Below are 18,424 nucleotides of genomic sequence, written 5' to 3'. Positions count from 1 at the left end.
TAAGTCTTTCACCATTCCATCCATCTGTCCGCCGATCCATATCCAAACATATTTATCTATTTTCAAACTTATCCATCAAACATATCTATCCATTCACTTATTCATCCATCCTTTCACTTGTCCATGCTCCTTCCATCCAATCATCCTTCGATCCTTTCATTCATCCATCTATCTATCCTTTCACTTATCCAACAACCCTCATACTCATCCATCTATCCTTTCATCCTATACAGCCATCCATCCTCCCTATGACTCATTCATTGATCCATCCTTTGACTCAGCCATCCTCCTTTCACTCACCCATCCATCCTTTCACCCATCCATCCATTAACCCCTTTCACTCATCCATCCATCTTTTCACTCACTCACTCATCCTTTCACTCTTTCAGTCACCTGTTCATCCATTCACCCTTTCACTCATCCATCCGTCCACCCTCTTATCTAGCCATCCATCTACCCTCCCTTTCAATTGTTCATCCATTCTTTCACTCATCCATCCATCCATACATCCATCTTTTCTCTCATCAATACATCCGATCATTCATTCATCCACCCTTTCATTCAAGCCATCTCTCCATCCACTCATCAATCCTTGTGTTTGCCGTTTCACTCACTCATCCATCCATCCATCCTTTCATCATTCACCCTGCTATTCACCCTTTCACTCATCCATCCATCCATTCACCCTTTCACTCATCCATCCATTCGTCTTCCCTTTTACTCATACATCATTGCATCCATCCTTCCACTCATTCATACATGCATCTATCCATCCACCTGTTCACTCACACATCCATCCATCATCCATTTACCTTTTCACTCATCCATCCCTTCACCCTTTCACTCATCCAGCCTTACAACCACCCTTACACGAATGTACCTATGCATCTATCCATCCACCCCTTCACTCACCCACCCATCCCCCATTTCACTCACTCACACATCCATCCATTCATCCTCCCACTCACCGCGTTAATTATGAGCTTTGTCTGCCGAGTTGCAGACAGAAGAGACACATCAAAAACCCCACCTCCGAGTAGCTGCTAAAGCAGGGGGTTAACGATACCCCTGCCATTTTACCTTTACGTTCTGTCATCCATTCAGCCTTTCATCCAACATTCAGCCAGTCAGCATACTGTTCATTGGTCCTCCCATCTATAGCCAAACCTATCCATTCATCTTCAAACCTATCCATCAAACATATCCATCCTTTCACTCACTCATCCATCCTTTCACTTATCACTCCCCCTTTCATTCATCCATCCTTTAGCTCATCCATCCATCCTTTCACTCACCCATCCATCCTTTCACTCCATACATCCATACATCTTCCCTTTCACTCACCCATTGATCCACCCTTTCACTCAGCCATCCATCCTTTTACTCAACTATTAATTATTTCACTCATCCATTTACCCTTTTACTCATCCAGCCACCCTTTCACTTATTCACCCATCCATTCACTCTTTTCACTCATCCATCTGTCCGCCCTTTCATCCAGCCAACTATCTAGCCTCTCTTTCACTCATCCATCCATTATTCCACTGATTCATCCTTGCATCCATCCTTCCACTCATCTATACATCCAATAATCCATCAATCCATCTTTTCACTCAGTTCATCTATCAATCCATCCACTCATTTATACATCTATTTATCCTTTTGCGCATCAATTCAACCTTTCACTCACTCATCAATCCATCCTTTCTCTCATCATGCAGCCAGCCATCCACCGTTTCACTCATCTATCCATCCATTTACCCTTTCACTCTTCCAACCAGTGTTCCTACCTTTCACTCATCAGTCCTTGCATCCGTCATTTCACTCATTCATCCATGTATCTATCCATACACCTTTTCACTCAATCATGGTTCCAAATGAATGTCTGGATAGGCTTTGGGTATTTTCTTTTTCTGGAGTAAATTCCAAGGCAAGGTGTGCAGGTTGAAGATGTTTAATTGCTGGATTTTTTGTTTTGGTAACTCATTTGAACAGCTTAGAGTCACAGAGGAAAAAGTGGAGTGACAGCCAACACGTGTTTCGCCCCTTTTACATGGCCATCCGGCCTGGGGCTTCCTCAGGGTGTGGTGAATAGGCTTCTCGGTATGGATGGTTCCTGGATAGGGTAAGTATTAATTCCTTAAAGTAGGTCTTGGCATATTGCCTTTGTTTTTGCAAATAGTCCATCAGCATCCACCCTTTGCTGATCCACCTCACTGTATTTCTCCGACGTGCCTGACCTTGATGCCTGTTCCTGAGATGGCGGTTGTCAACGTAGTATGGGCGCAATCCAGAGGTATGGCAGGTGGACTTGATCAGTCGGCGTTGAACCGATTCGCCAGGAGGACCAAGTAAGCACCTACTCTTGCATCTACTCTCATTTAAGCTCTCAATCCTTTCCCATTGCACCAACAACTCTCCTAACTGCCTCACTCAAATGCCTGATCTCAAGATGGCAGCTCTCTTTTGCAATTGAAGCGCGAGCAGCATAACTAGACAGAGAAGCACACGGATCCAGGTGGAACCAGGTGCTAGACCTGACTTACCTCCAGGAGCAAGTAGCTCAAGTTAATATGTCCAGTCCTCTTTGGCCATTCTTCGAACCACCTCGTTGCAATTCCCCGACTTGCTTGACCATGCTGCCTATACCTAAGATGGCGGGCGACCACAGAAAATGAACGTGCAGCAGTGCGACTAGATCACTTAGAGTCTAGGTATTTGGGGGCAGATGAGAGTTTTCAGTGGGAGGAAGACAAGCTTATCCGAGTCACACCTTACTGGTGATTGACTCAGCTTCTCCCGCTGGCCTTTAAAAGTTCTGATAGCGACGGTGATTTCTCCTTGCCTAGACCTAGCAACTTCGGTGCACGCTCGGCTCTCCTGAGGTCAAGCTGGACGATGAGGCAAACGGCCCTTCCCCGTAACTCCAGGACTGGTGCGGCCGATGGAATTTATGACGATGCCCCCTGGTGGAAACTATTTGAATGTTTTTACTGACGCGGAGCCCGAGCAAATGGCCGATGCCCGGTGGAGCTGTTTAGGCAGCTATAGAGGAGTTTGGGCTCTGGTTCATAGTTTTTCCTCATCTCTCTGTTATGTTTCCTTCCCTCCCTCGCCTCCTTTTGTCCTTGTTATGTTATACTCTTCGAACTCATGTTACTGTGTAACACTGTCTTTTCCAATAGTATTTTATGCTCCAGTAACAAATTTAATTTTTGTAACTTGTGATACCTCTTGTAAAGTGCTCTGATACCTCCGGGTCTAGCCAGCGCTATATAAAACTCTTCAAATAAAATAAAGATGAATTGATGGATACCTTTGAATGATATGATTGGAGATGGATTGGTTTGGATATGGATGGGTGGACAGACGGAGTGGTGAAAGACTGAATTATGGATGAACGAATTATTGGATGACAGATTGTAAAGGGGAAATTGTGGGTATCTGGATGTGAATGGAATTATAAATGGATAATGCCTGGATGGAAGAGACTTGGGAGTTCTTCTCTGGAAAGTCGTGATGACTAGCTTCGTTTGCTTGGTGCCATAAGAGCTTTAGTTCGAAGTGGGGGGGGGGGGGTATTTTGATTTTCTGGCTACTCCCTTGTATCAATACTAGGACCACTTTAATCTGTTTCAATACTTAATCCTATAGGTGTGCTGTTACTTGTGACTCTAAGGGTGAACTATCGGACCGGCACTTCCAGCTATTATATATTTTATTTGTCATGTAGAATGTTACATGGTTTTATGGCCTCATATCAAGATTGTTTTAATACAGAATCTAATCGGTGCCCTGCCAGGCGTGACTTGAAAGGTTGAATTACTGCCACTATGCACTTTATCTAGCATGTAGAATGTTTTGTGGCTTTTATTAATCGAAATAAATGATTTTACTTGCTTGACTTGTGAATTCTCAGAGCGCTACTAGATTAAAAAGATTCTAACAATAAAGCACCTAGAGCCCAGTACATATTGGGGGGGCCAGTCCGATACAGTTAAATGTGAGGCGGACCAGGCCCGTTTTCAAGGCCCTCCTGGTTCGCATGTAGTTCTTTCTGTTCCTAGAAATGTTTTCAGAATGAAAATCCAACCGTATCTAATTCCATGACGTATGTACGTGTTCCTCCAGGGTGCAGCACTGAATGCCCAAACCCATTATGCACATCTCGAGCGCACTGCTGGCCTCTTGGCACGCCGCCCTTACGAATTATTTAACCCTGTCTGCTTCATAATGTCAAAACAGGCCCTGCAGTAAAGCCGTCTTTCAGGCTTGCCCAGTATTTTAAGATCACATTTGTATCCATGTTGACAATGCCGCTCTCACACATCAAAACATGTTACGGGTTAGGCCCGGTCAGTTCCCTGTTGATCATATTAACAGCGTTAATTGAACGCATGTGATTCGCAGCTTATGTAACATGGACCACAAAGCGTGGGTCTGATCATTTGACACATCAGCTGATAAATAAAAACAGAAAACAATGCAGCCCTCGAGCTGCGGCTCTGGAGGGAGCTGTATTGTGGGTCTGAGTTACACAAGCTTTGCTATGTTGATTTGTGTGGAGAGGTGAACAAAAATAGAACAAAGCATATCTGAACTCCCGAGAGATAGACTGTAGAGCGACAGAAATGATTTGACAAATTATTTCTCGATTGTACATGTCATATTGCTTTCTTGGGGGTTCTCTGGGGCATATTACCAAGGGCCTTATCGCCGCTTTAGCGGGAATTTTTCCCACTAAAGCGGCGAAAATTTTATCGCCCTCTTACCTAGCTGTCGCTAACACCAGTTAGCGACAGCTAGTATGAGATAGCGATCATCTTGGGTCCCACTTTGCATGTCAGCGATATTTATCTCTAATGACATGCAAAGTGGGCGTGCCAAGATGTTAGCGACTGGAAACAGTCGCTAACATCGCTATCTCCTATTACCTACTTTTGGAAATAATCACGCTAAGCGCGATTATCTCCAAAAGCTAACGCCTGCCCAGAGCAGTTCTTAGCCATGTTATCCAATGGTAGGTGGATAACATGGCTAAGAGCATTTGCTCGGTAATCCATGAATATCGCTGACTTTACAGCGATAATCATGCATTTCGGCCGATTTTTACCGCTTTTGTGATAAACCTTGATAATATCAAGGTATCTCAGCGGTAAAAATCGACAGAGTGCGGCGATATTATTTTAGCCGCTAACCATGCATAGCGATAATTTTCGCTATTGCTTGGTAATATGCCCCTCTGTGCTTTAAGGGATCCATTTGATGTAGCGCATTTAGCGCGTCTTTAATGTATTTTTTGGAAGCCTCTACAAAAAAGATTCATTTGACTTCGCACAAGTATTGGGGAGAGAATGTGGCCTAACGGCTAAGGCGGTCGACTTTGGAGCTGGGGAACTGTAATCGAGTTTCGGCAGGGACGCTCAGCATTCTGTGATTCTGGGCAAATCACTTTATCTCTCCGTGCCTAAAATTGAATGTGTACATCTGTAAGGTAACTGGTGCGCATGTACATCGCTCCGATACCTTCGGGTCTAGTTTGCGCTATATAAAACTCCACACAAAAAGTACCACTGAGATGGGTAACAGTGAACTTCTGTTATTTCAGCGCCAAGATACCCTTCTGGGTGAACGTGCGCTTAACAAAATACATCTCATAACTCATGTTGTCTGCACTGCGAACTGGTGAAACTGACTCGCATAAGACAGCAAATCCAAGCTCCCTTCCTTCACATTACTACACTGGCTGTCTATCCACAAAAGAGTCCTTTTCAAGATCTTGGGAATTACCCACAGAGCTTTCAGATCTTCGGGTCCCTATTATCTTCGGTCCAAGTTTCCTCACCCTGTGACACACCACCTCCTCAGATCAGTCATCTGCGAAGCTTCTTAAGACCTCGGTTTTAGGGTTATCACAAAGGGTGAGAAATCAATTGTGGTCCTAGGGACCAAAGCCTGGAACCTGCTTCCTAGTCATCTACATTTTATTCCAACAGAGCCTATCTTCAGGAAAGTCCTGAAAACCTGGATCTTTAATGCCCCAGATGCTCTCTGTAGATCACTCATCTGATTTCCTAGTTAAGGCTGTGTGTGTACACTAGGGCTTTGCATAGCGCCATGATGTTCATCGGAGTGAAAGCTGCGCTTTTAAAACATATTATATAACATAACATCATACAAGGCTCCACAGCTAGAGTTCCCAATCAGGCCCAAACATCCTTATGAAACAAACTAAGAACGTCTGATAATCAATCAAACTGTGATCATCTAGAGACATCACAGATGAGGCCCAACCCAGGCCAAGCGCCTCGGTTAAACAGCCAATAAGGAATCCGACTGTAGCCCTCTAACTAGAGAATAGTCCAGGTCTATAGGTGAAATAGACAGGGAGACAGACTATAGTAGGATCTCCAGAAAAACAGGGCGTACTGAAACTAACCAACCTGCTGAGTTGGTTGTGTGGTAAGGTATCATTTTCCACTCTGAGGTGAGCATCTCTTGAACCTGCTATTTCAAGGCTGCTGCCATATCCATGTTAGGATCCACCATAAGCTTAGTCCATAGAAGATGTTGGCGTCACAAACTATATATGGATGGACATAGGGACATATCTTCTTTCTGTGACTTGGCTTGTCCGAAGTAGGGGTCATGAACTAACGTAGCTATTTTTCCACCCACTCTAGTAATATGTAGCGCCTAGTTCTATACTGGAGGAAAATGTTCTTGGCCATAAAAAACCTACAAGGTGAAATGATTTCTTTTAGGACAGAACTCTGATATAAGGGAACAAATTCAACAGGCCTGTGTAAGAGATAAATTGGCACAACTGGCACAGAAAGCTGAAGAACCGTACTGAAGGTAGAAGGCAGACTTCAAGCACATAAATGTAAAAACAGTGATAAAATGAGGCAAGAGTGTGAGGAACCAGTTGGAAAATACACTTCAACCATGCTGGAAGGCAGTGCAATAAATATCCAGCAGCCTTAAATAGGAGGACAGGCAAGGAATGACATCTTATGTTCCTTGCCTGTATTAGAGTGGGCAAGGAACATAGGAGTAAAATTATCTGGCCGCCACCTTGAAGAAGAAACACAACATCTGCCCTGGAATGAGTTTAAACAAATAGTTCAAATTCTAGTTACCACCTTTTTGAGGATATTGGATTGCCGTCATGTTAGGTCTTGGACATTATTCCTGTCAAGAACCAGGATAGTTGAGGGCAACCCCCGGCATTGTGGGCAAGGAACAAGAACAAGCTTCTAAAGGAACTAGCATTGTTCCCTGCCCACAAGAGCATGGGCAGGGAACAGTGGATAGCTCCCACCATGGGCCGGAGCACAAAGAAAGCTTGGGAGAACATACAAGTGTTGCCGGCTCCCACCAGCATCCTAAAGTGGGTGCTGACTGGGCGTCTGTGTGTCCGCGGACCTTAGACTTCCCTCAGAATCCCATCGAGAGGATGAGTTGCAGCTGCCCTAGGTGGGACTGTGGGTAACAAACAATTAAACATATTTTAAAACAAGCATTGGCATAGCCAATAGGTCTCGCCTTTGGGACCTTATAAGTATTTAGCCATGCAAGGATATTGTGCTGCATAACTAAATACTTATAAGGTCCCAAAAGCGAGACCTATTCGCTATGCCAATGCTTGTTCATTTTTACAAATGAAACACTGATGCTAGGGAGGGACATCCCCAGTTCCCTGGGAATGAGGCATCTGTGATGAGCCAATGCTCACCATTGGATAATTTGCTCATGAATCTCTTCCTCTTTATGATGTAGCATAGAGATGCATGCACTGTGTTTTTCCAAACCTTTACTAGCTGATCGAACCAGAAAATGTTCATAATCTGGGCTGGCCATTGGAGCAATGTGAGTGCTTATGACAGCAATTGCAGTGTTGCATCTATAAATTAGTCCAGGTTCTGTTAATGTTCATTATATATAGAAGGCCGTTTCCTTACTAGGTGAAGGAACATTGAGGGCTTCACGTCATCTTCCATATTTGTGGTTGAAAAGTAGTAAAAGTTAGGAGAGCTACCAAGAAGCACCACTGTTGAGCCTGAAATGATGGTGTCAAGGACATCAAATGGGTTTAAAACAAGAATGCCAGACATCAGGGTCACTGGATTTATGCGTCAGGTTAGGGCGACATTATGTGGCTGGAATGGCTAATGTATGCAGCGAGATTATGTGGTTTAATGCAGCATAATTCGTGGCACTATCTGGCCAAAGGTTTCAACTCATTAGTTTTAGTTTAACACCATAATACATCAATCAAGTATATGTAGAAGAAGAAGATTACGTCGCCAGTTCACTACATTTATAACCCAGTGGCCCTACTTAGCTGAATGGACTTGCTCCATGACCAGATGTAATAGCATTACTATCAGTAAGGAGGGCTGATACAAGTGCATGAAGGTTCATGCTTGCGCTTCAGTGCCCACGTCCTGTGTCTGAGCTGTGTCTGAGCTGTGATATGACCTAGTGGACACATCCTTCAGTGAAGAGCATCATAAGGTCGCTAGGGGACCAACTTATGAGAAGCCTTTTATGTCACCTTCAAGCTCAAAAACGCCAGATGAACTAGATCTAACAGCGGAGTATCCAGGAGCGAGCATCGATCATAACCACATGATGGCCCAAATCATGACCATGGTTCTGGGAAGTGAAGGCACACTTGTGGAAACACGTGCTAATGGTGGGAAGTGAGATGTAGGGGAGTCAGGAAGATGCTGGTACCCCAGTGCCAGGGCAATGTTTAGAGGTGCAGGCATATGTTGCAATATGAATGAATGGATTAATTAATCCTGGAATTCTCCATCAAGGAATCCCCTCCTACTATTGCCCAGCTGCATCAGCGCTGTTAGAGGTTAACCCGACCCTGGACCTACCACGCGGTGAAACCCCGACTATTAGGTCCTGGTTCTCTCCGCTCCGCTTCCGGCAATCACTGGAAGAAGAGAACCCCATCAGAACGATACCTCGAATCCACACAAGGGTTGAGCTAGACGCTGGCGCCCCTGCATTATGGCGCTACAACCTTAACTGTTCCTCCCAGGTTCAACCCAAAAACACCCCCGGACCATCGACCGGTGCGCTGTTCCAACCCTCCCTTGACTCTCCACACGAAGGGTTATGTTTTATAATCAGGCAATGTCATTTTAGTTCTGATGATGATCCTTTATTGTATGTAGGATCGAAACGCCGTCGACATTTATGTAGCTTCACACTAAGTTTTCCATTGTGTTACCCAACAGTGTTTGCTACATGTGGTCAGCTTGAACCAACTTTAATTTAAATACCAGCGCCCACCCAACCCTAGAATTGCCTGCTCAATTCCCCTTGTATGTCAAAACACCTTCTGTTTTTTCTCTATGTGTTATATGTACTTGATACAGGATTGTATCCCACTGTATATTTGCTCACCTTATCTTGCCAATCAATTATATTGATTAAATTACTGTCCGGCTGGACAAATTTTCTTATAGCACATTGTTGTCTATAAAGTCATTTATTGCCCTGAATGTAATTTGTTTTAGTTAAGGACCTTTGTTGCCTAGTCTAGCAATATGAATGAAGGGCACAGCGAGAGATAGTGTTAGTTTTGTCTCTCGGGCCAAGTGCTGGACACATGCAGCCTTTTAGTTAACCGACACAACATGCCATATGAGAAACCAACAGCACTCCTCAGTTGTTATCCCTACTCAGTGTGGCGCATACGCAACACTATTGTACTCATCCTACTACATTTGATTCATGACTTCAAAGATTATTCTAGGTACCTAATGCAGCCTCCTACCCTTGGCATGTATCTAGCTAACACATGGATGTACATATCCTTATTTATTATGAAATGGTGCCTGTATGTGTTGCAAATAAATTTAGCGTCTAAATCTATAATAATTCAACCTGTTGGACTGAAATGTGAAATTTAAGAGACTATCCGGACTCGCTTCTATTTTTATAAAGTACTCTAGTTTTTTCTTAATGGCGACCATGATGCAATGGTTTTCTCGTGAGATCACTGGAAGCCAAAATACGTAATCCCCGCAGCCTTGTCCCTGAATCCTGGAGCGATCGATACATCGGGAGGGGCTGACCTCAGAGTCTGCGGATGCGGCCCGACACCAGCGGCTTCCACCGCCTAACACCGGGCGTGAGTAACTGCCACAGCTCCGGAGCCAAACCTGAAAGTCCATAAAAATTCATAACGCCGAGATTTGAGAACATGGGTGATGCCATGATTAAATTCCATTCAGATCAGTAAACTAGTCTCCATTCAGAGTTATGTCTTTTGTAGAAGTTCAGGTCCCAGGCCAGGACTAGGATTGAAAGGGTGAGCCTGTTTCCTTCCTGAAGATGCCCGAGTGACAGATCTGGCAGCCGGAGGCCGCCCTGAAACACAAGCGGCAGAGTGAGTGCTAGGAAAATGAACATTGACAAATTATGTGCAAACACCTCAAAGCTTCAGACCTACACGACGCTTAACCAAAACAAGCATTGGGCGCGCGACCAGGAGTTGTGTGCACGCGCGTGCAAAAATTAGATTTAAAAAACGCGAGTGGTGTCGCAAGTGGTGCGCACGTGTGCGTGTGACAGGAAAAAGGGCTGTGCACGTCGCGTGCGCCTGTGTGCATAATAGCAAGCTGGTGGCAGGCAAGGTAGCACTTTTTAAAGCAGCTACTAAATGTCTTGCCAGGGCAGCGTATGCGCTGGCTCTAGCAAGACCTAAAAATGTGCGTCTGGCTCCCACGTCCATCCCCAAGAACGGGTTGGCCGGCAAAGGTCTTTGGCAGGGCCAATTTCAGTTTCCCAGAGTGGAAGACACAGAGAGTCACTCAAGACAGGTTAATCTGTTCTTTGTAGGATTTCCGGAGGGAATGGACAGAACAAAACTGGAGATTGCTCTGGAGCAATGCATAAAAAAACCTCTGGCCGGAAGATATTTTGGATATCTTTGTCTTAGAAAGAGCACATTGAACATTGACAACTCGGCCCTGCCGGGTGTGCCCCAGAGGACTATCATTGTGAAAATACTAAACTATTCTGATAGAGATGTGACCTTGCAAGTGGTTCAGAGGACTGGGGAACCTAAGTTTGAGGGACAGACCATATACATTTCCCTGGATTGCACGGAAAGGGTCCAGAATCTTTGACAATTATTTATGGGAGGCAAGCAAAAGTTAAGACCCATTGACTTAAAATATATGCTCCTGTTTCCTGCAAAGTTAAAGGTCCTCCGTGTTTGTAAGGCACACTTCTTTATTACATCCGAGGAGGTCTGGGAATGGCTCAAGGTAAGTGGGGATGGTCATACTCTGACTTCAGTGGAGTGTCCTCTGTAGCCCTGTCCCCTCGAGTGGCGGAGAGTGAGATTGTCGGCGAGAAATTCCCAAAGGGGGGGAGGGGGCACAGAAATGGATTCATGAGTGGTGGTTACGTTGGATTTGGTGAGAATTAGGGGGATGCTGCAAAATCCCTGACAACAGATGAGATGACCCCTGACAATGAGACTGAGAAGAGAGTTGATATGGTTGAAGACATTCCCTGAACTAGATGCCACATAAATATGGCCTCTACAGTATCTGCTATATAAAGATTATCTTGAGTCATAGTCGGTGAGGGTGTTGTCAGTAAAAGACAGGGAGCTGCCCTGTCCTAGGACTTAAGTTGGACTATGATGCTATGGGTGATATCTTGCCTTGATGAATGCGAAAAGGTTCTAAGCAGTGTTTGGATATACACTCCGGAGAACAGATGTCAAAAGGGAATACATATAGGAACTTGATCATTTATCGCCCCCTCATTTACTTACTTCTTTCCTTTTACACTTCTTTAATTTGTTGTTTTTTAGTAGGCTAGAGCTTAGGTTAGGTGTGGAGTAGGGGTTGCGTGAAAAATCAGATCGCTTGCACCCATGGACGTAGACCCACAAGTGTTGTAGGTCTGGTAGCTACACCTGTGACCTCGTTATTGAGAGCCGACAGACGCACAGTTGGGGATAGGATTGAGGGTGGGGGCTAGAAGGGCTTAGGGTGGGACACGGTTAATGTGAGCAGAGACCGTTAATTCAGACAAGTGCCTACCCAGGGACTGGGTGTGGAATACAGAGGTTGTTTTAGATTTTTTTGGTTTGTTATACATTATGAATCACCATATTTGTTTCAAGGTAGGTCGATTTCCAATAGAAGACAGGTCAAAAGGGGAGTGCATGACTGAATGGTTTGGTGGGGAGGAGGTACGCTGGAGGAGCTCAATTTGAAGTGGGATAATGGACCATCCTAAAATGGTCACATGGAACGTATGTGGCTTGAGCACGGGTAAAATGACACAGGCTACACACGTTTCTTAAATGACATGAGAAATAATTGGCCTTTTTCAGGAAACCTACATGCTTGAGGAGGAGACCAGGAAGTTTGAGGAAAAAATGGTGAGGGCAGATATATTGCTGTACTTTTTCTAGCTATGCACAGGTGTTGTTGATTTAGATGGCCTCATATTTGCCCTTCCAAACGCAACACCTCAAGGCAGATATCGAGGGGAGGTGCATGCTGCTGTATGAAGTGCTGTATAGGTCTGAGACAGTGTCAGTTGGTGGCAAAGCACATCGGAGGGGCACAATAAAACATTTAACAAATAAAATAAAAAATCACTTACCTTACACTGCCACTCGATGTTCTCCAGTACTTTCTCGTTTTGCAGCAAGTCCTCCAAGCACGAAGCCCATAGCCAGCTCTCTTATCCAAGCAAGCCGCTGTTCTCATGCTGTTAAGCAGCACGAGTGAAGCATCATGATTGCTGGCCTTATGCTCCAAAAGGCACTGTAGGCCTGTGCCTGCTCTCCAACCTGGCTGGCCAAGACAGCCGGGTTGGAGAGGTATGAATTACGCATGTCGGTTTGGCCGTAACAAGGTGGCTTCCCAAAGCAACATGCGCACTCAATACTTAAGTGGACACTCCTCACTGCTGCCAATCATGGGCAGCAGTGACGCACTTGCCTTGACCTGCCCTCACACTCCATTTGCTGGCAGAGTAAAAATTAAATTAGCAATAAAATAATTTTATTACAATTTTATTTTTCATGCTTTCTGCGCAGCAGTGTTGAGGGGGAACGCTCCTCCGCTCCCAGGGAGGAACCTACTCTGGTCTGAGATATATTTCCTGAATGTGCATGCTCCCAACACTGCTGTGTAAGGAAATGTCACTTGTGTCATGATCACCATACGTTTATGGACTGTTGCTGCAGGTGTTTCAACTCTGAGGATGCACTGGGCCCTGCGAAACAGGCCTCAGTGGTAGTGCTCTGACCCTTAAAAGATATATTTTTGATTGGTCCGTTCACCCATAATTAGCATAAGTTAACTTATTTATAAGTCTCGAGTACTTAGTGCCAAGGTACCCAGGGCATGTAAATTAAAGTGACTCTTGTGGATTGAAGTGCTTATTGTGTCACCATGAGTGTGACAAAGCAAATCATGACTCCCAGACTACCATTGGTAGTTGGCAGGAAAGATTTTCGACTGCTAATTCTACTTTGTCATTTAAAGTAGTGGCAAAGCCAACCTCCGTTTTAAATATGTGCAGTTCACCCCTTAGACAGGCTAATAAGTCCTAACAAGTAGGACATATATTTTTATATGTCCTGATAGTAAAAACCCCACATTGTCGTTCTTACTGTAGAAGGTCCAGTAGCCCCATTGGCGACTACATGCTGACAACTTAGTGGTGCTAAATTCTGAATGGGACTTCTAAATATGGTACTTCAAGTTTCAAAAGAATCATTGCATTAAATACAACTCAATGGACAAGTCGAATTTAATGTAACTTTTGCGCAAATGGCAAGTTGCTACTTTGTTGTCCAAAGTTTTCCAGTGACCGTTTATGGTTGCTGGCTACAAGACAACCTTCCGCCCTCCCAGGGGAGGTGTGACCGACTCTCAGGAAGGAACACAAAGGGCCTGCTGTTGGAGGACATGTGACATGTCCCTGGCAGGAAGGCAAAACAGGTTGTGAGCCCAGAAGGCAAGCTTCAAAGGGGAAGCCACCTTTGAAGGGCAAATGGTGGACACACACAAGAGGGGCTGCACTTTTGTTCTTGAAGACAGGTTAGCATTGGGGACAGAGAGAAGGAAGTGGTTGCCAAACTGCTTTTTCTGTGGGTGTTTAGCCCCCAGGTAGCAACACCTCTAGGAGGCGCTAGGGAGATCCACATCCCAAGAGAGGTGTTCTGCCATGTGGGGAGTGGGCATACAGGGGCATTCTATGCTAGCTAGATACCACATTGTATAGGAAGTCTTCATTAGTGAGGAGGAGACTTGGTAGCCCATTGGCTAATTATCGCCACATCCACTGAGGTACTAACTGGGCATAAAAGTGGCACCCCTCAGATCATATATGCACTGGAGCTAGGACCAAAGAAGGACTGCCCTGCTTTTCGCTGGACCCAGTAAGGAGAGGCTGGGCCAAAGACTGGACTGCACCTTCTGCTCCTAAAGCTAGCAAAGAGAGGACTGTGCCTGCCATACTTGCTTGAGGAAAAGTCATCTCAAGCCTCAGACAGAAGAAGTGATTTCAAGAGTCAGTTGACTGGCTGTTATAGCTATAGGGTCACAAAAGCTGAAGAAGCCTGTCTTAGGGAGTTTGCAGCTAAGAACCCCTGATGGTCACTGTCCACTGAAGTGCAGCTTGGTAGACTGAGTCTCGACCCTCAAAAGTTGTACCTGAGTCTACTTGAGCCGGGATAGTCGTCGGAGTGCAGTTTGGTCACCCAGCAAGAAAGCTACCACCAGTTAGAGCAGTGATACTCAAAGCACGGCCCAGGGGCTGTTTGTGGTCCTCCTGGACTTCCACGCGGCACCTTGGTGAACAGCAGGACTAGTCTGCTGTTTACTTGACTCAGCACTAATATTCAGAATGGAAGTAACTAAGGTTTCCTGCACCACTTAACTTTAGAAACACCTTCATTTTCAAAGAAATCTCATGACAAATGTGTACAAATATGATAAAGTCTCTTCAAAATTCAAAAATCTGTATTTCATTAACATGCAGAACATTTTTCTCATCAGTATCACTGCATTGAGAGGTAATTAACCCCTTCCACGCTCATGACGAGCTGGGCTCGTCATGCAGTAGCCTGCTCACACGCTCATGACGAGCCCAGCTCGTCATGAATAATGGGTTTTTGAAAATCCCAGCGCATGGTTGTAAATCTGCGAGCATCGATGCGGTTAAGAAACATTCATGTTTTCATCAACCGTGAAAACAATGCCAATAGTAAACTAAGAGGCAAGTCAGTTATCATGTGCACCCCTGGGTGACCTGGTTTGCTATTATAAATGGACACCATCATAGTTTATTAAATCAAACACAAGAGAAGGAAAAGGAGACAAATTGGAAAACAAACAATTGCCTACGATCACAGAGTTTGGTCAAATGGGGAAGCCGGGATTGATCACAAGTTTTCCGGTTTCGCATTGTGCAATTCAGCAACTATATGTAAATGCTTCGCTTCTCCTACAAACACCTTACAAACCCCATATCATCTAACTGCCACCCTGCTGGAATCAGTGTTGCCCTCGGTCACACCACAGACCATACTTTACAGCCCCTGGGAGTATTTTTGTGCGTACCCATGAGTTAAAGGGAACCACTAGTTTTGCTGTAATCAGAGACCAGTAGACTATTGGCAACTGTTTTTTGGCTGTTTTTCACCCAGACTTTGAAGGACATTGACCCCTGCGGCCAAAGTCTCCCCGCCGTCTTCGTGGAGTGAGGGGTGGCCCCAGAAAGACCCCTGACACTAGCTCAGCATCTTTGAGCTTTTTTAACATTGTGCAGCCTTTATATCAGGATCTCTTCATTAGGGTCGATGACTCAGGGGGGCTCTCACCAGTCTGCTTTGACTGTGAGGTAACTGTCTAACTGGACCTTATTGGTCCCTGTAACTCACTCCCTGCGGATGTGATTACAAGGAGTGCTGAAGTATTAGTTTAAACTTTACAAATGTTTTACAAAGTTTACCGATGATTGATTCTGCTAAGTGAAATACATTGAGTTATAGATCCATATCTTTGGAACCCTCTGGTGGATTTTTTTTATTAATGAATCTATATGTATATATAGAAATATAACCTATTTTTAAACATTGGTGTCAGATTTTTTTATTGTGTTGTATTTTCTTATTCAACTGTTTTGGTGCTTCTTAATGGTTTACTCTTGCTCCTTTGAAAAAGACTGACTGCTCAGAGCCACAGGTACCCAGGGTTAAGCTAAGGTTTTCAGACTAATCTGACTGGACCCAGCACAGGTAGTGAGTTTTTTACATGCTGAGGTTGCACAACCACACCATATAATAAATTGCTTTCCTCACATGATGCCAATGAGTTCCTTATTCCTCCTCCTCCCATATGTAGACATTCCATTGATTTAGATGGGGGACTTTAACTGCGTTTTAGATGGACAATTGGATAGGAATCCCATGAGTAAGCATGAAGCCTAATATGGTTAGGACCCACATAATGGGGAACCTCCACCGGATACATTTTGGAGAACCTCACAGTGAGTTTTCTTGCCATACCCAGCCTTATGCAACGTACAGCAGGTTGGATCGAATCATAGTTACCTCTACACTCGAGCCCAAAGGTTTAACACAGCACGCCATCTGTCACAGTTTCTATCTAACCATATTCCACTGCTAGTAGAATTGGACATAGGCAGAAGAAACCCTGCATCCCATTATGGAGGCAACAGCCGGGGGCCCTGCAGGACATGACTTTCAGGACAGGATTGGGGAAAGGGCTGGCACAGTATTTCGTAAATAACTGGAATACCACCTGAACTATTGGGAATTAATAAGAGGCTCATGGGCTGTGGATGCATGGATGTCATTTGAGAGTGGTCAGGGGTCTTAGCTCCCACCTCTAACTTGCTTCCTGCTACCCCTGACACTTACTTTATGACCCCTGGTCTCAGAGGCGCCAAAGCAGGGAGCAAGATAGAGGTCCCACCTGCGAAACCTGACTACTCCCAAATGAAGTCCATGTGTAGATGTGTGGGGAATGCCTCACAAAAACCTATGGTACACGTCTACACACGGAGGGAGAATTGCAGGATTTCAAAAATGAGTTAAGGCGGCTACAGAATCTTACACCGAAACACATAGAGGGAGAAGGTTAGTAGTTGGCAGTCAAGAGGTGATTGGGAAATATAACGGATGAACTCGATAACTTCATTAGGTGGGAGCATAGACAGAGACTACGTACGGAGGTGGAATGTCGGGGTGACCTCTGGCATGGCTACTTAAGAGGGAGCAACCCATGCCCATGGTACTGGCCTTATCTCAACTGGATGGCACAACTGTATCAGCACAGATAGGGATTATTGAGATGCTCCGATAGCCCATGGAGGCACTATATAAAGAAACGAGCCAGGATCAGAGATCCAAATAAGTGAAATCCTAGATCTGATTGAGATTCCCAAAGTTAGTGCTGCGTTGGGGGCTGAATTACAAGAAGAGGAATTAGTTGAGGCTATCAAGAGTATGCCACGATGTAAGGCACCGGGATCAGATGGCTTAATACCATAATTTTATCTCTGATGCTCTGGTGCTGTGAGCACCACCCGCCACAATGATGGGAATGGAGGATGCCACTGCCACGGTGGCATCCTAATTGCAGGTGCGGGACCGCTGCACCCCTGGCGGCCGGTCCCAGCACCACTAGGATGGCGGGCGGACTTTAGTCCGCCCGCCATCCTAATAGACCCCATAGTCTCAATGTATGAAGACAATGCTCTTATCTATTTAAAACACACACGTGCCCATCCCTATACTCTTACACAGGTTGGCCAGATTTGGGGCTTCCTCGGGGCTGTAAATTAATAAACAAAAAACTGTGCTCTTACTGCTTGCCGGAATGGTGGTGGAAGATATGTTGGATCTTCCCAACGTAACGTTACCATGGTAGATGTGGACATTCCGATATTTAGGTATTCATGTTGAGCACGTCCCGGAGGATCAGCATGCTTTTACATGGTTACAGTTCTGCAGAGCCTTAAGTAGGCCATACAATTTTAGAACACCTTGTCGGTATCAGTTTTGAGCAGAATAGCGCTCAGGAAAATGGTGCTCTTGCCCATATGCCTTCCAAACCTGCAAATGACCAGTGCTTAATTTGTAAAAAAAAAAAAAAAAAAAAAAGTGCCAGGACCCTTTTCAGGGGTCCACTGTCACTTGGATCACCCATTGCCCCTGCCAGCACTGCCAATGACAGTACCAAAACAACTACTAACCATCACACCCTAAAAGTGTGACAATACAGACTATTCCAGACCCCCAAAGATCTAAGAATGGCTTGGCTAGCAGATTTTAGTGATTTTAATATGCATTCCATTATTAAACATCTGTTGTGCTTACCTCTAAATT

Source organism: Lissotriton helveticus, chromosome 5_1 (genome assembly GCF_964261635.1).
Source record: "Lissotriton helveticus chromosome 5_1, aLisHel1.1, whole genome shotgun sequence".
NCBI classification, from domain to species: domain Eukaryota; kingdom Metazoa; phylum Chordata; class Amphibia; order Caudata; family Salamandridae; genus Lissotriton; species Lissotriton helveticus.
The sequence above is the reverse complement of the archived record's forward strand: the minus strand, read 5'-3'. Positions refer to the sequence as shown.